General features: G+C 41.0%; 1 protein-coding gene across 15 annotated transcripts in view; it reads right to left on the reverse strand.

Annotated features, from left to right (window-relative positions):
- Positions 1 to 24758, reverse strand: part of LOC144246586 (uncharacterized) — a 527485-nt gene that overhangs the window by 496983 nt on the left and 5744 nt on the right. The window contains exons 2-26 of one of the 15 annotated variants that reach the window (XR_014956425.1): positions 22335 to 22498; positions 22180 to 22253; positions 21476 to 22103; positions 21356 to 21397; positions 21134 to 21270; positions 20957 to 21028; positions 20739 to 20876; positions 20238 to 20301; positions 20118 to 20159; positions 19863 to 20030; positions 19710 to 19790; positions 18963 to 19629; positions 18843 to 18884; positions 18622 to 18718; positions 18445 to 18516; positions 17727 to 18364; positions 17607 to 17648; positions 17353 to 17519; positions 17197 to 17265; positions 15932 to 17119; positions 15479 to 15539; positions 8718 to 8781; positions 8366 to 8443; positions 7745 to 7822; positions 6394 to 7187 (exon numbers count right to left, since the gene is read on the reverse strand). The gene's annotated coding sequence lies outside the window, so the exon portion shown is untranslated. The other 14 variants (XR_014956427.1, XR_014956424.1, XR_014956426.1 and 11 more) reach the window with 14 other exon arrangements.

The raw sequence follows: 24758 nt of genomic DNA on the forward strand, positions 1-24758 counted from the left end.
ATATTTATTAAATATTATTATAATATTTACAACCAACTTTCATATACTTTATTATCTCTTTATATAATGATCTAAAAAACACATAAAATTTCTAATTCCTACTTTTTTATTCTCTACTTATACAGCTCTTAAAACAAGTTAACCCTCTAACTAATCTCTACACTAACTCTATAATTTAACCTGATGTTATCTCACAGTTTTAAATATTTTTCAAGACTAAAAAAAAATATATTTCATTAAAAACCTCCTCCAAACTGTTAATCTTATCACTTTCCTCAGTTATTATTACAAAATCACTTTAATATAAAACCCGACTACAACATGAATTTCTATTTCTAAGTTTCACACTAAGTAATCGCTCTCTCATACATTTTCTCCACCTTCACACTCTCAATATCCAAATCCAAACTCACAATCCTGTCCATAACCACTTTCAAATCTTTAAAAAAAAGTTTACTATACTCAAATCTATTCTAAAAACACTTCTAAAAAAATCCGATTATTAAATAATGTAATTCATCTTTAATCCTAACATTTTTACTCTTAACTACTATTTTTAGAAACATTATATAAAAATACATTAAGTAACATTCACCAATTAAAATTTAAACTAGAACCTAACCCTAACTCTACCTAAATAAAATAATTAACAAGAAACCCAAATATTTTCTACGTCAAAAATAAAATTCAAATAATTTTAACTTAACAATTTAACTTTATCGATATAACAAATAAACTTATTTTTATTTTAAACTTAAAAAATCATTATCCACACATAATTATTTAACTTGCTACTAATTTAACATTTATCAACTGTTAAAAACTCTAAAATAACGTACCATCTTTTAATACTTAGTAATGATATAATTTCACCTATGTTACTAATTATAGATGTTATCTAAGTAATTCCTAATTATTGTCAATTTCTTCTTTACTACGTACATTATTTTATTCTTATATTTCTTCATGCTTATAACTGAAAAATTATAACAACCTATACCATTATCTTGCCAGTCTCTATACAATTTTATAAAACAAAACTTAACAAGACTTATTTCTCATGTCAAAACATAAAGTTTACTTATATCTCAACAAGTACAAAAACCCAAGTCAATTTCAATAAGGAACATAAAACCAGATCACACAAAAAACACACTCGCCACTCCACAAATAAAACACCAATGTAAATACAAAGATACACTACACTATGTAAATACAAATGTAGATTACGCGAGAATTGCAACATACACCTGACGTCTTGTACTGCACCCACCAAAATATAGAAACTTTAGGTTTCTTTATAAATATAAAAATCAATATTATAAACATCTTATTTAATAACTTACAAAGTATAAAATTCTATCAAATATTATACTTCTACTCTATTTACTTTATTTATTTTTAATTATATCACTTTACCAATTAACCAACCTAAAACAAACATTTAAGTAACTTTAACTAAAGTTTCAAGTTTAAATACTTTGTATTTATGTAGCGCTTCTCAAAAAAATCCATTCTTTACCTACTTACTTAATATACCAATAAAAAACATTACAAGTAATCCATATAATTAAAAAGCCCTTACATTATTAGCTCTTAATAGAAAAATAGTTACCAATTTAAAACAAAAAAGTCATTTATCCATCAATAGTAATCAAAATATAAAAGTAATTTTAAGCCTTGAAACTTAAAAATGGTAGGATCACATTTTATACCACCTATTACTTCAACAACACTAAAATAATTAAATCAATTGAAATATCTAAATAAACGATCTAATTCTACATCACTTACGCTAAATACCTTTCTAACAAATATAAAAATATTAAATACACAGTTTTACAAAAAACCAACAATAAATTTTCTTTTATTAACACACAAACATAAATATAAAAATTTAATAAAATTTATAAATGTATCTAATCACATAAAATCTACTTATAAAAGTGTACAACTTTAAGAAATATCAAAAATAAGAATAACTAATATAACAATAAATAAAATTTAACACCATAATTTTAAAATCTTATAACAAAATTATACATTTAAATTATATAATAATAATAATAATAATAACGATAACACCTTCTTTATGTTAATATATGCAACAAATGCTTAACAAAATCCATTAATAATTTTATTTTTTTTAAATACAGAGGGAGAGGGGAGACGTGGGAACGGGAAAACCAGAAACTCCCACGGACACTGAAAGATTTGATCTGCAGCCTCGGGAGAAGCTGGGATTGATGTGCAAGTACAAGACGCGGGCATTAAGCAGGAAAAGAATGAAATAAAAGACAATCCCTTCTGTTTCTGTGGCTGTCAGTGAGAGCCTGCCCCGGCTGAGCGAGAGAGAAACCGCATGGGCACGATGGGGAAGGGCTCGCAGGGCAGGGCTGGGGCTGTGTGGGCTGAACGGAGAGTTTGCACCTTCTGACAGGAGGCGTTGAGCAAAAGTCCCCTCGGTGCAGCGGAGCCGAGCGAAGGCGCTGGGCTGGAAAAGCCAAATAAAGGCCGGGGTCAGAAATTCCGGCTGCCTCGGAACAAAGAGCCGTGAGCGCTCCTGAGCCCCGGCAGCTGCTCGCTCTGTGAACCCCCACGCGCCGGGGCTGGGTTTGCCTGAGCCCCGAGTGCCCCCGGCCCAAGAGCAGCCCCGGCCCTTCCCTGCTGAGCGCGCAGCGATCGCAAAGGAAAAAAGGAAACTCTGGCCGGCAGGGCTCTCTCTGCGTGGGTTAGGGCAGGGCCCTGCGGGGAGCAGGGCGCTCCAGCACGGACAGCCCGGATCCAGAGCAGCTCCAGGGCTGAGCAGCGGGCTGGGGACAGCTGGGGACAGCCGTGAGCAGAGCCCGTCAGCCTCCCTCCGGGGCTGGGACTGCCTTGAGCACACAGCTCCTGACAGGTGTGGCACCTACAGACCTCAGACTCCTCGCCACAAACGAGTTCTGATCTCGCTCTCGGGGTGACCTGCACCTCCTCCCCAGAAACCGCAGGAATTAGAATTTCGGGCCGCTTTTACAAACTTTACGTCAGCTTTGCAAATGCAAATCCCAGCGGGTCCCTGCTTCCCAGAGCGCCGGTCCTCAGCCATCTCCACTTCCCTGGAAAACTGCTCCAGCCCCAGGCTGTACCAAGGTGAGCACAAGTCTGGACCGCTGCACTCGGAGCGAGATCCAGCTACAAATGGAATTCCAGAAACGGCCTCTAAAATGTTCCATAATCACACCTTTAAAATGGCTCCACAGGGCAACGGCTCCCGTGCCAGAGCGGCACCTGCACGAGTCCTTGTGCCAGCCCTGGCGCCCTGAAAAACACAAGAAACCAACATCACACAGGCCTTGTTTGCAGAATTCCTGATCCAAGCCCTCACCTGTCCTGCCCAGCACCGAGGGAAATCTGACACGGTATTCATAGGTAACCTTTGCTGAGAGCGGCCATCACCCCGGTCCTCCAGCCTGGGCAAGGTTTTGCAGCGAATGGACCCAACTTCTAACCCTGGACCTACATTTCTGTCAGCTTTTGTTAGAAAGATACTGGAGAGTAAATCCTACAACAGATTTAAAACGTTGCGCAAGGAATAACCGGCCCAGACAAAACCAAACCACCCCCATCTCTGCTCCACCCCATTTCTCCCAATTTTGGGAGAAATACTGATAGAGTTTGTAAAGACTCCCCTTCCCTGCTGCACCGTCCTTCACTGCACGTCCCTGTTGAGAGAGAAATGGAACTGGAAACAAGTTTTAAAGGATGAGTTTGTAAATAAGACTAGATACTTTAGAGAAATAGAACTATGAAAGATGCATTCTAATAAGATTCATGAGGGGTAATTTCAGATGATTGGTTTTAAGGCATAGTGTAGCAAAAGCTAATAGGCCAAGAAACGCTTATAATGTATTGTAATTAGGAAATAGTTGGCTTCTGATTGCGGTGGCATGAATTATAACATCTGTATTGTCTCACCCTTCACGTGAGACTGAAAATGAAATAAAAGTTTTTAAAAACACTTCTCAGTTGCCTTATTTCTGGGTCAGAAAAGGGCATAATCTGATAAACTGGTGCGTTGTGCGAGGAAGATTTATCTCTCTCAATGTCCTATTCCATGGCATTTCTAAGTCAGCGTTTCTTATCTCAAATTTTCCATTCAGATACATACTATGTAAACCTCCTGTCAAACTCTGACAATTTTCTGCAAGTCCATTTCCCACAGCAGAACTGCTCCCTGCCCAGCACAGGAGCTGCGAGTGCTGTTGCAGGGCACAATGCCTGAAGGAACACCGGAGCTGTGACATTAAAACCAGCAAAAGCAATTACTAAGTAAAAGAGATCCTCACCTGCTCCAAGAACTGAACCTCTGTGGCTCATCCTCACGGGGTGAACCTGCTCCAGGGAGGAATCTCCACGCAGCCCCCGAGACCTGGGGTCAGACGCTGCCCTACCAGCAGAAGAACAAGGGGTTAGTGAAGCTTTTTGGACACATTCTGGCCTCAGAGTGGTCTGACAAAACATCTGTCAACGTGGATCTTTAATAAAGGCAGCTGGTACCTATGCTTGCAACAGACTTCCGTGTGGTATTTCCTCGGTCTCTGTTTTAATACATTTTGATATTAAAAGTGTTTAAACAAGATTTAACCTGAGCTCTGCACCCTGCCGTGCTCCAAGCCCTGAGGAAGAGCTGGACATCCTCACGCTCGCCCAAGCTGAGGCAGCTCTCATGTAGGGACAGAGCTGCTGCAGCATTTAACAACACTTAGAAATCACCCCTACCTTGAGGGCGTCCAGAGCTGGGAGAAAGCCCTTCCCACCACCCTCTTGGATTTCCCTCCCTGCCCCTGGCTTTGCTTCCAGCTTGGGAAGGTTTGTCCTGGGGCCATTTCAGCAGCACGAAGGGCTTTTCCAACCTCAGGGGTTCCACGGGAGCCCAGTGACTGACCCAGCTGCGCACCCAGGCACACAGATCGATTATCCTGCCGTGAGCCAGAGCACTCCAGGGCATCCTTGGAACAGCTGCGGAGAGCGGGAAAAAGACACAGCTGCAGCACCGATCCCGCTCCCTGCTTTCCCAGAGGGGCAGGAACACCATTTCCTCCCGAGCCTGAGAGCTCCCAGGGAAATCCCTGTTAGGGTGGCACTGAAGGTGCCACATTTCTGGCACCCTTGCTCTAGAACCACGGCCCAGCAGGTTTCTGTGGGAGCGGGGATTGTTGCTGCAGCTCAGAAGCTGCACATCCCTAAAGCATTTCCTTAGGGACACGAAGCTCCCCGCGCGCATGTTGTAGTCCAGTTTGTAATTTCAGCGTCTTTCAAGAGAGTTTAAATCGCAATGAGGCGACTCGGTGCCAGCACAGCATTAGCTACGGGACATCGGGAGACTCACCAGACGACATTCTCGGCAGAGCCTCCATTCTCAGCGCTCCAGCTGCAGCGTTCGCATCTCTCACGGACTCCGAGCTCCGTTTCCAGGGCTCCCATCGGGAAAGCGGCGGCCGCTCCCAGATGCAAATGCCCAGGGCACCGCCGATCCCAGCCCCTGCTCCTCTCCCCCCCGGACCCCCCTTCCTCCAGCCTTTACCCCTTTTAGAGCCACGGCCCCGCCCAGGACACAAACGGAGGCTCCCAGGTGCCTCCTGAGGCCCAAATCATTCCAGGGGCATCAGGAAATCAAGAGAAATAAACTTTGTAGCCATGATTTCATGTCTTTTGACTCTTCACATGGATAGTCTTAAGCCGTACTTTGTCATCATTTGGTCAGCTCATGAGGTTTTTTAGTTTTTAAAATTGTGTTTTCTCGAGGCAGAGAAACTGCAACTATCTATCTTTGAGTAGAGGAGCACATACAAAATGTCAGGGTGAAAGATTACTCATACCAGTGTGAAAAAAAACGCTAATCGCTTGGTTTTTAAAATTTTAAAAGTTTAATAATAGTAAAATGGCTATAAAAATAATAATATCATTAGAGTACTAAAGCTTAGAGTTAGGACAATTACAAGACAATAAAAAAAGTAAAGAATTACGGACGTCCGGATGTTCTCGGACATTAAGTTACGAAAAGCATGACTTGTGAATAAAGGAATCACCCTTAAACTAATATACTTGTTGCATATTTATATATCCTTTATGGTCATGAATGCATTCTATTTTAAACAAGAAACTCTGTTTGTTGTATGTTAATTGTTCCCTTTAATCCCTTGGTGTCTTCGAGTAAGGCCTGAAGAAATTAGCTTCTTCTGATAAGAAGCCATAAATTCCTCTCCTTTGGAAGATTTAGGTGTTCTTTGAAGTAAGTATCTCATTCCTAAAAAAAAAAACTTCCCCACCTACATAGTCTCTATTTTAACATTATGTTAGAACCTAAAACTGTATTTAACACACTACTTAAGCGAATGAACACAGCATAACTTTCTAACATTACACTTATAATATTCATTATAGCCTTTGCGAAAAGCCAATCATAAAATATGCATTTTTCACACCAGCAAGGACAAGGAGGTATTGAAGGAGACTGTTGAAGGAGAGGTAAAGTCTTAAATGCTAAAACTGAAGACAGAGCATCACTAAGTCAAATAAAAGATTTGTCTATTTGCTTTTAAACTGATACAAAGCAAGACAAAGTAAATTATTATAACTACTTCAAATCTAGTTGAAAATGTGCTGAGGTGTGCATTAAGACAAAGGTGGAAGTTTACAAGTTACAAATGCTTAAGACACTTCTTGCTAGGGATAGATAGCATTGCATCCATTCCTGAAAGATTTGCATCTCAAAAAGATATGGCATATGAATTCTTAAATTAGACCAATAATGACATGCACCCAAAAAAGAAAAACATTCTCTCTTCTCCCTTTCTTTTCTGCTTTCTTGTCATAGAGTGTGACTAAGGAGAAACGAAAAGAATCCATGAGTGACAGAGCTGATTCCAATCAATCCTCCCCGATGGAGTGATCAAAGGCCAACTGTAGTGGACCAAACAGGGCTTTCCCCTTGGAAGTGTATTCCATCCCGTCGAGATCAGCACAAACACAAGGGATGAAACCGACTTCCCACGGCTGCCATCCAAGCTATGACACTGTAACTCAGTACCACCTGCACATTTTTTTTCTTGAATCCTTAAAGTAATGATTCTCTCCATCTCCATCCCTTAAAATCCAATTCTGTCAGCTTTTCAGTGTTCAAAAATGAACTAGTTAAGATAGCACTGAGGAAAGAAAGAACACAATAAGCATATTTTATTGTGTAAGTAAGTAGATTTGAGATGGAATTACTAAAAGGTAAGCATACATGGACCCCCCCACACACACAGCTGTCTTTTTGCAGTTGCACTTAAGGATTGTACTTCAAATATGGTTACACAGATATCTTCCCCCCCTCCACATTGACTGCCTCTTAATATTAGAACCGAATCTGCCACAAAATTACATGAAATAAAACAGTGAGAAATATACTTGAGAATGACTGTTGTTTACAAAACAGGTAATTTATAGTATACAATTACTGATAAGGTAGAACAAGAGTTCAAAAACTGGACTGCTTTACAAAGCACTTCTTCAAACATCAATTTTGGATTATTGCTGGAAGGTACTAAATGGTCTGTTATAGACTAATTTACAGACATTCATAGAATAGTGAAAAACGCATGCTTTAGAAACCTGGGACATTTCATGCCTTTGTGCTAGCAGAACATGAAAACAGAAGTGATTGGCATTTTTCAATGTAGGTTAGTAGCATTTAGAGTTTTTATTCTGGTGTACTAACTGATTCTTCGTATTTTTTCTCTTTTTTTTCAGGTGATTTTTCATCTTCAGGTTTAGTCCATGGAGGGCTGTGAAACTTCTGTAAAGGTAAAAACATGGTGTATAGAATACATATATACATAAACAGAAATAAAAAAGTCTGCTAAAATTCCATGGCAATGGAATTGTCCCTAGAAAAGGGTCCTGATCTCTAAGAAAGCATCATTAACAACCTTCACAGTGCAAAACCATACAAGTCTGATGCTACATACAGCTTCATATCACTGCATATTTTATGTATATATGTATGAAAACAACCACATAGGTATTTAATATTTAATTATTTTGGATAACTCTCCTTACTCCTGCTTCCAGGGCTATACACATCACACTGTCAAATTAAGTAATTTGACTACTAATTCATTTGACTACCAGCTTTCCAAATATTTCATAGTTTGCAAGTTGTTACCAGCCAGAAATCATTTTGAACAGATCAATTGCAATCAGACACAGTCAAAGTCTGAATTAAGTAGTCTTCTCTTTTGAGACAGAACTTGGTGAAGAATGTGTAAGTATACTTTAAGTAACTGAATCGCATGAGACTTTTTAGTAAAACCCCAAAAATTACTCTGGAAGAGAATACCTGAAAGCTTGTCTCTGTTTCTGCTGCTTCCAAACGAGATGCTGAATCATTACGATTCCCCAGACATGTCTTGGCAACCTGTCAATAGAAATGTCAGAGATAACTACTTCATATTTTTTCCAAAAATATTCAGTTTTCAAAAAAAAAAAAAAAAAGCCAAAAAAACCCAAAATACCAAAAAAACCCCAACAACAACAGCAAAAAACCAACCCAATTTGGGTCTTCTTTTAAGCCTACTTAATGAAATGGAACTAAGTTTTCATAGCTAAACTTATCCCAGACTCCCATCATCCCTGTAACAGTCTTCAACAATACAGTCTTGTGACAGCGAGTTTAACAACTTCATACTTACCCAGCTTTTTTTCTTCGTGTTTAAATCTCATCACCAATAGTGAAGTTTACTTCTACAGGTGGTCCTAGGGAACAGAAAATTAATTACAAGTGCCTTTTATGGGTGAGGAAATAGTAACAAACAGTAGAAAATCAGCATTACAGTTAGAACTTCTCTATTACTATTCTCTTGGCTATACTCTGGATCTCTTAGGTATAATAATCCCTGAATAGGAATATAAAGTCACTGAATGGAGAAGTCAGGTGACTCTCAAGGCAGAAAATCTTGCTGCATTACTTCCTGTCATTTTATTCAAGAAATAATGTCATATTCTTTGCCAATATGCTTTTTAATATCTGGGAAAGCAGAGTTGCACAGCATAAATAAAATTAATTACAAAGTGGATTTTTGAACTAAGGAGATCTTCAGGTATGAAACCAGAGATTTGCTCAACACTGGAAATTCTACTGTATTTAAATCCAAGTCCCTTCAGGAGTAGGATTAAGGATGCAATAAGAAAAGGAGCTGAAAGATTAAATACAGTCAAATATTCATAATACTTGGTCATTGCTCTAAAATGAGTTCACATTGGAATTTCTCTACTTGTTTTGCTATTAAAAGTGACACATTTAAATGGAGTGAAAACTACAAGGTTTTTTTAAAGTTTTGAGTCAGCAAGACTCCAGTGTAACAGTGGGAGGGGTTTAGTCATGTTTAAGCTACTGAAGGCAGCCTCTGAGATGATGCAGATGGATTTGATGTGGGGAACTCTTTCTCATATTTTCCCACTCTAGACAGTAGAAATAAAAATTGGATTCATGTAGGGAATAATCAAGGCAGTATTGATTAAAATAAAGTCTATTGATAAAGCACCTACTCCTTTTATGACAAAAAATCAAACATCAAACAAACACGTGGTTTATGTCTTAGATAAAGACTAAAAAGTCAGATGACAGGGTAGCAATTTTTCGTAGTCTTGAAATACTTCAAAACCTTATACGTGTGGTCCTGTCAAAACTTCCATTTAAATTATTTACTCTTAATCTAGATTTAAAAAAAAATATTCCAAGCTGAATTATCCTCAGAAAAAATGAAGATTTAGGTGACTTCTAGGTGTGTGGCTTGAGGACAAAAGATACTCTAGGTCCAACAATCAATAGTATTGCAAAATGTGTAATAAAGAGGATAGAAATAATGCTAATTAAATATGATAATTTACATATCCAGAATTTTCTCTGACTGTACCTACTAGAACATGAAATCAGGTGACCTATTTCACCAACATCATTTATAGGAGATAGGAAGCAAAAACTATTAATTGCATTAGTAAAGCTAAAGGTCAACTTCTTAAGACATATGCAAAGGAAAAAGAAAAAAACAACCCCGGTCTGCTTTAGAGAAAATAAAAGTGAACAATAACACAATGCTGTATGAGTGAGTAGTCTTGCAGTGTCTTCACAGGCCAGACAACAAAGGCTATCTTGATAGGAAAAGAGCAATAAAGATTAAATCTGTACTATTTCACATTTGTTCACTCAGAGATCTTCTCCTTTTAGTAGCACACCATATGGATCACTGTTGGAGAAAGACAGGGACTTTTTCCTAAGGATGTCTTTATGATGTTAAAGCATAACATATTCATTATTGACTCCTTATCACTGTGAAACATTGTATATCATTACCAAATAAATTACAGCTTGAAAACAACAACAGTTCAATGGCCAGGACTGTAACCAGCTCCTGTGGACGAGGTGCAAACACACACACACAGAGAGGGCTGGGTTTAACAGAACACAAACTGAATCCCACACACATATGACCTCAGGCATATATATATAAAACATACATATACATACACCCCCACCTGTGTGTATTTATGTGTTTTTATATGTCTATATCTACATGCATATATAAACACATAAATATGCAAACACGCATAACACATATATCTTTGTGTCCCTCAGCTAAAGATCAGTGGCAGAATATAAACTCAATGAACTAGAATACCTTCCACCCCCTTAGGTGACAAAGAAAGCAAAATATTAAACTTCTGTTATTGTTGTTAGTTCCCTCTATGCCAAATAGTGGATTGTTTTGTATGTTTGTCCGTCAGATTTCCTCCCATGAGAGGTACAATCATTACCAATGGACAGACTGAGAGCTCGACATGGCAGAAACTATCAAAAAGCAAAAACTATTTGCTGTGTTGCTTTCCTCAGCTTAGCATGCAGCCCGATTAACAAATTGTCTGTGTGTGAAATTATGGCTATAAAATCTGCATATTGATTGGTCACGTACACAAAATTTGGGAAGTTATGGTATTCAATTGTCCTAGTAAACAGCACTGCAAAGCTGGAGAGCTTCACAGCTGGATGTATAAATGACAAAGGTGGATAAACAAAGGGTGCATCTTTATTACTGTGAGAACCCCGGCCTTGCTCTGGGGTCTCATGTGGTGGTGAAATTCCTCCTCCAACCCGTGCTTCCAAAGAAAAACTCCGCAGGCTTTAGCTGTTCGGTCTCAAGGCAGTTTATCGCTAGTTATCTAACAGATTATGTTCTTGGACTGCGGCTCTTTGATCAGCGGCCTGGGTAGAGGCACACACACCCCCTGACATCCTCTCGATCTGCTGCCTTCTTCGTCTCCCTCTCCGCCCAGGGCTGCTGCTATCTTTTATAAGATATATTACGTATAACACGTTTATAATTATTCCCCAATACCTACTACCTACGTTGCCAAGTGTTTTTCTACTCTAAACCAATCTGTGAGTGCCAACATCACCAAGAACATGGAGGTAAGGAAAAAGAAGGAGGAAGAACAGGATCAGCCCACTTTCCTCCATCTTAGAACTTCTGACCCCCATGTACATGTGTTAAAACCCCCCTGTACAATACTAAAAAAATTTCCCCTCTACTTTGTAACTACTTTTACTATACTATCTAACCTTTTGTGATTGCTTGTTCCACCTCCAAAGTTGGCAATTCATTCCATGGCTCAAACTCAAAATCACAGCTGTTTTTCAGCTGTCTGCCAGGGTCTAGAATGCCTCTGACCAAGGCCTGGAACCTCTAAAAATGTCTGAGAGACATTTTGAGTTCCCACATATTAGAAAAATTTTAACACGCCAGTCAGAACTCAGCATGTCCAGTGGCTATTGAATCATGCAACTTTACCTGCGAACAGCTGAACCATGTAAATATAAGTATTTTCTACTGCATCAACTCAGCAAATCAGAACTGGCTTTATGGTCAAAAAAACCATAACAATTTAAGGTCAAATAATCAATTCACAAGTGAACAGGAAATCAAGTTTAAATAAGTGGTATTATAACAGTTTTTGCAGTTAGAAAATCATTCTGCTGCTCCTAAAGAGCATCATCCAGATTTAGTTGACCAGACATTGGAGTTTCAGTGTTCCTGTGCATCACTGCTCCTCTTGGCTTCATAGGGCACAAAAAGCAGATAGGGAGGTTGTTTGTAAAGCACGATGGGAGAGAAAGTACTGGGTTAATTCTGAAGAAAAGAAACCAGATACAGGAGAAAAGAATGGTGTGGTTAGATCAACTGACAAACTAGTTATCTTAGTTGTCAGGTTAGGTTCACAGTTTACTCAAAGACACGTTTTATCAGATTTGCTCATGAATTTGTTACAGATCTGTACTGGGAGCTGCTTTAATCACTGTTTAGAAGAAAGATACAGAACAAGAAGTATGTGAAATGTGCATATACCTTCTCAGAAGACACCTCTGCAGTTTTTCATACGCTTTTCCTGTTTTAGATCAGTGTGCTAAGGGGATGGTTAAACTCAGATGATGCAACTTCTTATGACCTTCCTCTTCCTAGTCCTCATTTACAGAATCAAATTTACTTTAAGGATTTTATTGGCTTGAAATTTCGTTATAAAAATGGTTATTTTTTTTCTCTTATTACACCCTTTGGAAAACAATTGGAGAGTGCAATTTGATCAAAGCTCTGAAACAGATTTAAGAAAATAAAGCAAAATGCTGTAGTTGCTTAGAAACGTATACAATTTTGGCTCCAATACAGAATATCCTTTGTCGTTGAATGATTAATGAACATAGAGTGTTTTTTTATTACAGGAAATTAAGGCAGTAAATAAAAAGCACTACCACTTCTATTTATCAGAGAAGATTCTGTAAGGACAAAGCAAAAAATCTAATAAGAGACCAAAGAATAATTTTATAAGTTCTTTGATGTTGTAGCAATACCAAGCAGGTAGTTAAAAATGAGATTTTATATACATAAGAATTATCTGACACGAAAAGGCAATTAAGTAAATTATGGTGTAAAAGCCAAAATCCCAAAAGCTTTTGGGAAGACAGAAAAGGGAAGGAATACAGGGGGAAAAGCTCTGCAGAACTCTGGTTCTGCACAGAGACTTTCAGGAGTCAGACATAAGAAAGCATCTCCGGATAAGGCTAAGAAAAAGTAGTACTGACAAGATGCCTCTAATAAAGTACAAATAATAAAAAGAATGGAAACTTTTACAATACCGAAGGTAATTTGGAGGGGGGCTTTTGATGAATTTCAGATGCTGTATCACAGGATATTCTACCTACTTCTGGCTATTGCTGGTCCTATGCCAAATTTCATTACAGATAAATATCAGCAGCGTCTAATTTCCAGATTTGCTACTCTGTATCCCATTTGCCAATAACTTTTCATTTTTTGTATTTCAGTATTTGTTCTAATGTAAATGACACTAATTACTCTGAACAGGCATAAGCCCCATAAATACAAAATTGCAGAAAGATCACAAATTTAAGATAGAGATGCTTAGCCATACAGACTTAAAAATACCAGTTGGAACCAGCAACTAACCATTTTGCTTTATTTTTTGCCTCAGTATCTATAAGGTTGCATGTTCTTCTCTAGTTAGTCTTCACTACCTTAATTCTTTCTAAATAGAAATCACATTTTATTTATCAGAGACACAATAAAAGGACCTTTGTGAAGTTCTGAGAAAGGATTACTGAAATAATAGGTTTCTAAGCAATGCAGTTTCTAGTACATCTTCACAAATATTACTTTGAAATGCTGCATTACAATCTTAACCATCCAGCCTTAATCTTCCTTCATTTGAATGCAAGAAGCTGTAAAAACTTCAGAAAAAATGACACAGTCAAGTAATGAAAAAAACAATTAAAACTCTTCCTAAGTGTTGCATTTTCTCCAAGTGATAGTGTTCACAGGTACAAATGGCAGCTTTGACTTACCAAAGAATTAGGATCCTTTGGGTATAAATTCCTTCCAGTACTTTCAGAACTTAAAGTGGTATTTCTAATGCCACTATATGTAGGCTAATTGTGGAAAGAAGATTTTTATTTCAGTTCTCAAAGCTAATAATTTGAATTCCTTGTGCCTTTCGTCTCTCTATGTTAATGTGAGATGATGATGATGAAGAAGAAAAGTTTGCTAACCAATGTCATCACCTGCACTATTTTTATGGCCATTTTAGCCTATGTTAAGATGGACAGGGTGTCTGTCTGCTGATGGACTAAACAGTTAAAAATACAAGCTGTTAGAAGGACAAAAAACAACCACCTAAATAAGTAAACCACCATCTCAATAACTAAAACCTTGATTTTATGGAAAGGTGAATCTTTTAGGTGTCTTTGATTGCAATACTTGATGCAGAAATTAAATACTGGTTTGACTTTTGAAATATATTACCAGTTATTTTCTTTCCCTTTCTCTTTTAATGTATTCACTTCTGTATAAAAGAGCTGTTTAAAATGTCTGATATAAGTATTTAGCCTAAGAGGAAGAAGAAGAGGAGAGAGGAGGAGAGCGTAAGAGGAAGAAAAAGAGGAGAGAGTGAGGAGGAGAGAGTAAGAGGAAGGAAAAGAGGAGGGAGGGAGAAGAAGAAGAAAGAAGAGAGTGAGAAGAAAGAGAAGAGAGCGAGAAGAAAGAGGAGAGAGCGAGAAGAAAAACTGAGAAGAAAAGGAAGAGGAGAGAGTGAGAAGAAGAAAGAAAACAAAGCAAGAAAAATAAGAGTCAGAGATAAAAAGAAAAACCAAAAAAGTCAGATTAGAAAGAGAAAGGCAGAGAAAGAGGAAAGAAAGGAGGGGTAAAGAGAAAAAGAGTGAAAGACAAACAGAAAAGGAAGCACTTGAAATGAAAGAGAAAAGGAAATAGAGAGACAAGAAAAAGAAGAAATAGAGCTGAAAACCTACAGGAAAACAAATGGAGAGACTGAACACAAGGTAGGGTTCAAGAGAGAAAGAAATAGAGAGTTAGACAAAAAAGTTGAAGTTGGACAGAAAAGGAAAAAGGGTCAGAGACAAAGACAATGATAGCAAGTGTTAGAAAGACAAAGGCTGACAAAGAGGAAAAAAAAGAAGAAAACATAGTGAAACCTAGATTGAAAGAGACAAAGAGACATGGGGAAATACATGTAGAGGAATGGAAGAAAATAGACAGGGTGAGAAGGAAATAGGGTTAGAGAAACATAGAGATGTGTTAGAAATGGAAACAAAGGAAAACACAGCCAGAGACAAAGAGTTACACATGGAAGGATAAAGTGAGGAATAGACTAAAGAGGAAAGTAAGAGGCAAAGGGAGAAAAAGGGTGAGAATGATACGACTCAACCACACCAAAGAAAGACAAGAGATGAATGGTGGGCAGGACAGAGGGTAAGAGGCATCATTATTAGGGCTGATTAATCTTTATTCCCTTAATTTAAACTTCAGCAATACACAGGGAAACAACGTATACAAATGCAAGTACAGAGACAAATAAAACAAAGAATACATCATACCTAGGCACACAAGTACAAGTCCAATTTACATACAGCAAAATACATCAATAGACAGGAACAACTGCAAAGACAGAACAATATAATGTATTACAAGCCAAATACATATTGACACAATATAACCGTGTCTCCATTTCAGAAAAGTCCACAACGCTTTTATTGTTATGACGCACCCGGAACAAAAACGGCGCAAAACGCTCCGCCGACGTGCACGCCCCCTTCGCGTTACGCACAAACTCACATTCACGGCAACTCGCTCCGGAGACTCCCAAAAAATCCTCCTGCCTGATGAAAACCCCCCCGGAAAGGCAAAGGCCATACACACAAGGTTGGAACTGCTCCACACACACACACACACACAGCTGCAGACACAAGCACACACAAACTCTCACAGACAGACACAGACAGTCACACTCTCACACATTCTTCTGCTGACACGCTGGCTGCCACCCTTACGTGAAACGCTGCACTGAAGAATATGCTTAAACGCTTCTTCTGACCGCAGGACCTCCATGTCAAATGGTAGATTCCAGGAAATTCTGTAGGGACCCGGGGACCTACGAGACAAGGGGAGGCGGTCAGTGACTGACTATCTGAGAGCTAGGAGATATACCAACTCTGGGCCCATCAGGGTTGTACCCCAAACCCCGTAGAGAACAGATGAACGGCAAAGCTTTATAACTGCTCTACCTGAGTGTGACTACGTGCCCGGGCAAGGCAGCTCCGATCATAATTGCCACAACAGAGGTGCATATAACATAAGGCAACGTAGGTACATACAGTGTAAGCACAAACAACATAAGCCAACGTAGGTACATACAGTATAAGCACAAACAACATAAGGCAACGTAGGTACATACAGTATAAGCACAAACAACATAAGGCAACGTAGGTACATACAGTATAAGCACAAACAACATAAGGCAACACAGGTAGGCGCAACATACACACATACATTAGAAGCCGACACAGATAGGTGCAACATAAGTGCATACAACGTAAGCCGACAGAGATACAAGATACAAGAAAACCCTCCCCCAGGACTAGTGCTCTCTGCCACAGATTTGAACCGTCAGCATCTGAAATTAAGTTAGGACTAGTGTCAAACGGCTGCAAGACAATTTAGCATCACCAAACATGTTATGTCAATCTCCCCATACAATCTAGAGCCCAACTACACCCTGCAAATGACAAATTTCAAGTCCCCAGGACTTGTGCTATTACAGGCTATGCAGCAGGGCAGAGCAGTTGTGGGACAAATACGTGCAGACACCCATGACACAGGACAGGGAGAGAGAGCTTTTGAGGAGAAGAAAGGACCGAGAGACCCAAAGAACACAGAGTGCACCAGAGACAAGTGACAGGACACACACCAGAACTGCTCTGCCCTGAGCACCTCAGCACTGTGATCAAAACAGTCACTTTCCCTTTAGCTGGCCTAAGGGGACACTTCTTGCACATCCCCACCCCCAAAAGCTGATCCTAAAGGCCCTCCCAGCACCCCGCTTTCACCCCCTCTGTGGGCCTTAGCCCTCCACTTATCTCTCTGGCATCTGGGGATGAGAATCCACGTCGCCTGGCAATGGAGGCTGCCTCGCCAGCGGGGAATGTCCTATGGTCACCGGGCTGTGGTCCCGTGCTCAGCTACAATCGAGAACACCAAACATCACTGCATGATCTTAGCTGCACAATGGACAAAACCCAGCAATCCTGCTACTCACCATTCTCCTGAGAACGCTCGGGCCGCACATTTTGGCCAGGCTCAGAGGCTGCCACCGTCATCGCAGGGTCTGCCAGGGTTAAGAAGAGACAAAGAGACTAGGCATTGCTGAAACACGAGTGGACCTTGGCTCCCCCTCCCTACCTCGGCGTCTCACCACAACTCCTCAGCCATTGCCAAAGGCAACCCTGATGCAATCTTAAAATACAAAATTTCAAGGCTTCATCTCAGAGTCCTGCAATACTTCCCGAGAGCTCACAAGCACAGGAAATCCAGGCCATCAGCTGTTGGTGACAGGGGCTTGGCATATCCTGAGTGGATTCCCTAAAGCACACAAACAACAGTGGATGCTTAGAATTGCACCGAAACCTGAAACCTGAGCAAGAACAACTGCTTCTGTCCACTGCTCACCTGGCACACAGGGCCTTGACTGCTGCTATCTGTCTGGACCTCCTAAAAATAACGGCAAAGAACACTGCTGTAACATGGTCACCATTTAGACTGCCCCTGCAAATGCAAACAATGACTGACCTGATCATGGGAAAATCCTCACACAACAATGGGGCCCTCTGCCACTGACCTGAATTGTCTGCATCTGAAAGGAAGTTAGGACTAGTGTCAAACAGCTGCAGGACAACTTAACAGCACCAAACATATTAAGACAATCTCCTAATACAATCTAGAGCCCAACTACACCCTGCAAATGACAAATTTCAAGTCCCCAGGACTTGTGCTATTACAGGCTATGCAGCAGGGCAGAGCAGTTGTGGGACAAATACGTGCAGAGACCCGTGACACAGGACAGGGAGAGAGAGCTTTTGAGTAGAAGAAAGAGCTGAGAGACCCAAAGAACACAGAGTGCACCAGAGACAAGTGACAGGACACACACCAGAACTGCTCTGCCCTGAGCACCTCAGCACTTTGATCAAAACAGACACTTTCCCTTTAGGTGGCCTTAGGAGACACTTCTTGAACATCCCCATCTCCAAAACTGACTCAAAAACCCCTCCTGGGGAGTCCCAACCCAGCACCTCTTCCATCCCCTCTGTGGGTTGTAGCTCTCCACTTATCTTGCACATATCTGGGGATGCAAATCCCCATCAGGTGCAGAACGAGGCCTCCTGCCTGTCTGGGAAGTTCCAGTTGTCATCAGGCTGTTATCTCTTGCTCTGCCAAGAGAAAGAAAACCAAACGTCAGCGCACTACCTTAACAGCACATGGGCCAGAACCTGACAATTCTGCTACTCACCGTCTCCTAAGAAGTCTTGGGCCACACACCTCAGGCGCGCTCGGATTCTGACACCGTCATCTCAAGGCACACCTAGGTTAAGGGCAGACAAGGTGACATGGCACTGCTGCAACTTGAGGGTACCCTCGCTCCTCTTCCCTGCCTCACCACAACTCCTTGCCCATTCCTGTGGGTTACCAGGAAGGGTCCTTGAAATGCAGAATTGGAAAGCTCTGTCACAGGGTCCTGTAATGCTTCTGGCAAGACCACACGTGCATGAAACCCGGTCCATCAGCTGTTGGAGACAGAGGTATAAGTACTCTGAGTGGATTCCCTAAAGCACACAAACAACAGTGGATGCTTACAGTTCCACCAAAAACTAAAAGCTGAGCAAAAAACTCCTTTGGTCCATTGCTCACCTGGCACACTTGGCCTTGACTGCTGCTATCTGCCTGGACCACCTAAAAATAAAGGCAAAGAACACTGCTGTAACATGGTCACCATTCAGGCTGCCCCTGCAAATGCAAACAATGACTGACCTGATCATGGGAAAATCCTCACGCAACAATGGGGCCCTCTGCCACTGACCTGAACTGTCTGCATCTGAAAGGAAGTTAGGACTAGTGTCAAACAGCTGCAGGACAACTTAACAGCACCAAACATATTAAGGCAATCTCCTAATACAATCTAGAGCCCAACTACACCCTGCAAATGACAAATTTCAAGTCCCCAGGACTTGTGCTATTACAGGCTATGCAGCAGGGCAGAGCAGTTGTGGGACAAATACGTGCAGACACCTGTGACACAGGACAGGATGTGACAAACCAGGGGACAGGACAGGGAGAGAGAGCTCTTGATGAGAAGAATATCTGCAAGGACCGAGAGACCCAAACAACACAGAGTGCACCAGAGACATGTGACAGGACACTCATTGGAACTGCTCTGCCCTGCATGCCTCAGCACTAAGGTCAAAACAGACACTTTTCGCCTTTAGATGGTCTAAGGAGACACTTCTTGGACGTCCCCAATTCCAAACTGACTCAAAAACCCCTCCTGGGGAGTCCCAACCTGGCACCTCGCTTATCACGCCCCTCTGTGGGTCATAACCCTCCACTTATCTTGCACATATCTGGGGATGCAAATCCCTGTTGGGTGCAGAAGAACGCCATCTCCCTGTCTGGTAAGTTCCAGCTGTCACCTCTTGGTCTGCCAAGGGAAAGAAAACTAAACATCAGTGCACAATCTGAACAGCACATCAGCCAAAACCTGGTAAATCTGCTACTCACCATCCTCCTCAGAATGCTCGGGTTCTTGGCCCTCACGCTTTGGGCGTGCTTGGATTCTGACACCGTCATCGCAGGGGACACCTAGGTTAAGTGGAGACAAGGCAACATGGCACTGCTGAAACACGAGTGGAATTTGATCCCTCCCTGACTCACCACAACACCTTGGCCATTCCCTCAGGGCTACCAGGATGGGACCTTGAAATGCAGGATTGGAAGGCTCCATCACAGGGTCCTGTAATGCTTCCAGCGAGATCACAAGGGCATGAAACCTGGTCCATCAGCCAGTTGGTAACGGAGGTATGCGCACTCGGAGTTGATTCCCTAAAGCACAAAATCAAGAATAAATGCTTAGAATTGCACCAAAAATTGAGACCTGAGCAAAACCAACTGTTTCTGTCCACTGCTCACCTTGGACACTTGGCCTTGACTGCTGCTAACTGTCTGGACCTCCTAAAAATAAAGGCAAAGAACACTGCTGTAACACAGTCACCCTTTAGGCTGCCCCTGCAAATGCAAACAACGACTGACCTGATCATGGCAACACCCTCACCCAGGACTGGGGCTCTCTGCCACTGATTGGAGTCGTCAGCATCTTGAAAGGAAGTTAGGACTAGTATCAAATGGCTGCAGGACAACTTAGCATCACCAAACATATTAAGGCAATCTCCTAATACAATCTAGAGCCCAACTACACCCTGCAAATGACAAATTTCAAGTCCCCAGGACTTGTGCTATTACAGGCTATGCAGCAGGGCAGAGCAGTTGTGGGACAAATACGTGCAGACACCCGTGACACAGGACAGGGAGAGAGAGCTTTTGAGGAGAAGAAAGGACCGAGAGACCCAAAGAACACAGAGTGCACCAGAGACAAGTGACAGGACACACACCAGAACTGCTCTGCCCTGAGCACCTCAGCACTTTGATCAAAACAGACACTTTCCCTTTAGGTGGCCTTAAGAGACACTTCTTGAACATCCCCATCTCCAAAACTGACTCAAAAACCCCTCCTGGGGAGTCCCAACCCAGCACCTCTTCCATCCCCTCTGTGGGTTGTAGCTCTCCACTTATCTTGCACATATCTGGGGATGCAAATCCCCATCAGGTGCAGAACGAGGCCTCCTGCCTGTCTGGGAAGTTCCAGTTGTCATCAGGCTGTTATCTCTTGCTCTGCCAAGAGAAAGAAAACCAAACGTCAGCGCACTACCTTAACAGCACATGGGCCAGAACCTGACAATTCTGCTACTCACCGTCTCCCAAGAAGTCTTGGGCCACACACCTCAGGCGCGCTTGGATTCTGACACCGTCATCTCAAGGCACACCTAGGTTAAGGGCAGACAAGGTGACATGGCATTGCTGCAACTTGAGGGTACCCTCGCTCCTCTTCCCAGCCTCACGACAACTCCTTGCCCATTCCTGTGGGTTACCAGGAGGGGACCTTGAAATGCAAAATTGGAAGGCTCTGTCACAGGGTCCTGTAATGCTTCTGGGAAGACCACACGTGCATGAAACCCGGTCCATCAGCCAGTTGGAGACAGAGGTATAAGTACTCTGAGTGGATTCCCTAAAGCACACAAACAACAGTGGATGCTTACAGTTCCACCAAAAACTAAAAGCTGAGCAAAAAACTCCTTTGGTCCATTGCTCACCTGGCACACTTGGCCTTGACTGCTGCTATCTGCCTGGACCACCTAAAAATAAAGGCAAAGAACACTGCTGTAACATGGTCACCATTCAGGCTGCCCCTGCAAATGCAAACAATGACTGACCTGATCATGGCAACACCCTCACCCAGGACTGGGGCTCTCTGCCACTGATTGGAGTTGTCAGCATCTGAAAGGAAGTTAGGACTAGTGTCAAACAGCTGCAGGACAACTTAGCATCACCAAACATGTTATGTCAATCTCCCCATACAATCTAGAGCCCAACTACACCCTGCAAATGACAAATTTCAAGTCCCCAGGACTTGTGCTATTACAGGCTATGCAGCAGGGCAGAGCAGTTGTGGGACAAATACATGCAGACACCCGTGACACAGGACAGGGAGAGAGAGCTTTTGAGGAGAAGAAAGAGCTGAGAGACCCAAAGAACACAGAGTGCACCAGAGACAAGTGACAGGACACACACCAGAACTGCTCTGCCCTGAGCACCTCAGCACTGTGATCAAAACAGACACTTTCCCTTTAGCTGATCTAAGGGGACACTTCTTGCACATCCCCACCCCCAAAGCTCATTCAAAATGCCCTCCCAGCACCCCGCTTTCACCCCCTCTGTGGGCCTTAGCCCTCCACTTATCTCTCGGGCATCTGGGCATGAGAATCCACGTCGCCTGGCAATGGAGGCTGCCTCGCCAGCGGGGAATGTCCTATGGTCACCGGGCTGTGGTCCCGTGCTCAGCTACAATCGAGAACACCAAACATCACTGCACGATCTCAGCCGCACAGCAGCCACAACTCAACAATTCTCTGCTCACCATTTTTCTCCTGAGAACGCCGGGCTCCTCGGGCCGCACGCTTCGCCCACGCCCTCCTGGCAGGGTCTGCCTGGCTGAAGAGCAGGCGAGGTGAGGTGGCGTTCCCAAAACTCGAGTGGACCCTGGTCCCCCTCACTAGTAGTTCCCTGACTTACAGCAACTCCTCGGCCGCTCCTGAGGCTCCCTGGTGCCACCTCCAAGTGACAAAGATCAAGGCTTCGTCGCAGAGCCGTGTGCCGCTCCCCGAATTCCTGGGAGAGCGAAGGAGCGGCTCTGTGGCCGCTTGCAGGGGGGACTCGCTGGTACACGAATGGACTGCCTGACGCACACAAACATGAATGGATACTGAGACTTGCAGCAGAGACACTACAGCTGCAGGCACACAAATTCATAAGTAATTAAACTAACAAAACCCCAAAATCCTACCAAAATATTAATTTTATTTACCCAGTATACAAATTGCCAAATAGATTAACAGAGACACCCTGTCCTATCCCCTCAATTACGCCTCTAAAATCTATGCCAAACAAATCCCGAAAACTAAGAAAACCCTGCCTGTATTGAAATAAAAACAAAAAAAAGTCTTGTAAACGTTATAAATTAATTAACCTAACACATCAGAACCATAAAAATATTAAACCTTTATGAACACCAGTACGCACGACCCTCATTTCAACATGTAAAAGTAAAGCTATCCCTACTACTAACCTAACACAAATATCACAAAATATAGCAGTAAGAAAAGAAAAAAAAAATAATCCTCACTATAACTAGAATATAAATTTTTTATTTTAAGCCAAGAAAAATTCATACATTCTAAACAGGAACTTCCTCAAAATCAAGTATTTCAATAAACGCAAAAAACTCTAACATATTTCAAATAACTACAAAAAGGCTAAAAAACATAAAACAATCAAGCAACCCACCACAACTATCTAAAACTATCTACAATAAACCTTCTTTAAAAAAACCCAACAAATACTTCTTACCACCTCAACAATACATCACCAGTGACACCAAACAACTCAAAATACTGTAACTCCCATCCAAAAAATGCTCTATAAACTGAAACACTAAAACTCATCTAAAACACCCACTTACCCTTCAATAACCTCCTCTAACCTACACACAAATCTAAAACCAATAAGAATTAACTATAAACTATCATACCTTAAAGAACTCCACCATTAAACACTACTGTACCAGACTTACTATAAATCAAAAACCCCAAAAAAACACACCACTGTTAACATCACCAAAACATTTTTCTCCATTCCTCTAACAACCAAATACAAACCTCGATTTACCTTCACTTGAAAAACATACAATACATCTACAACCAACTGCCCCAAAAATAAAAACACAGTCCTACCATCCAGCATAAATTCATCCAAATGAAACTTCAAAAAAATAAAGCTCCAAAACACCTGTAATAATCCAACAACATTAGATGAAAAGTATAACAAAAATATTTTTAAAATCATCCAAATTCTTCTAAAAGACTATTACACCACAAAAAAAAAAAAAAAAAAGAAAGCAAAATCAAAAAGCATCAAAGTCCCACCAATTTAATCAAAAACAGCCAGAATGGCTCAAAGAGCCAACAAAAAAAAAACCCAACTTAGAAGAAAATGCCAAACCACCTCAAAAACAAACAATAAAACACAGCCCCTCTTACCATGGTATTATTTTAGTACTATGATTAAAATACACATTCTATACAAAAATGTCCTCTACCCTTCCATCAATGCCACATAAAGCAAATAAATTAACTGTTATCATACAGGACATCCATATAAAAAAAATCTCAATCGCCCTAAAACCTTAAAAATAATTACAAATTAACCCCAAAATGAAAACTTTAACAAAAGAAACCCAAAAACAAACAACAGAAACTAAAAATACACCACCATAGAACTACCTACCAGCAAAAACAACCCCACACCACACTCTTTTCACCAACAGTTGTCAGTGAGACACATCACAAAAATGAAACAAAAATAAAAAACAGCCCTAGAGAAACCCACAAAACAAATCACAAAACCCACTAGAAAAAGAAGTCCAACCAACTTACTAAACTTCAAACCATACAACAGACCCTGAAAGCTGCTAAAAATTAAAACCATACCTCTACACTAACTCAAAGAGTAACCAGCATTCTGCTAAGTTAGCTTTAAAAACCAAACTAATAAAGGAGATTAACAAAAACCTAAACCACTAGACAATAAAAAGAGAAGCACCCAAATAAATAACTACCTAAAAAAATCCACTGTATAAATACACAAGTTCCTAAAAAAAACACTGATAAAAAGCAACCAACAAATACATCAAACTGAAACAAAAACCCAAATAAATACAGTAACAACAAAAAAATTATTCCTAACTCAATAAACCCATAATGCCTCAAACCATCAAAATACAAATACCACCTAGAAATAAACACATCACCAAAAGAGAAATGTAACCACAAACAATAAGTCCCAAATTACCGGTAACAATAAAACGTCCACAACAATTAAACAAACCAAATGAATAAAACCACTATAGGAAAATTTAAAAAATGCAATTACCAAGATTAA

Source organism: Lonchura striata, chromosome 6 (assembly GCF_050655825.1).
Source record: "Lonchura striata isolate lonStrDom1 chromosome 6, ASM5065582v1, whole genome shotgun sequence".
NCBI lineage: Eukaryota > Metazoa > Chordata > Aves > Passeriformes > Estrildidae > Lonchura > Lonchura striata.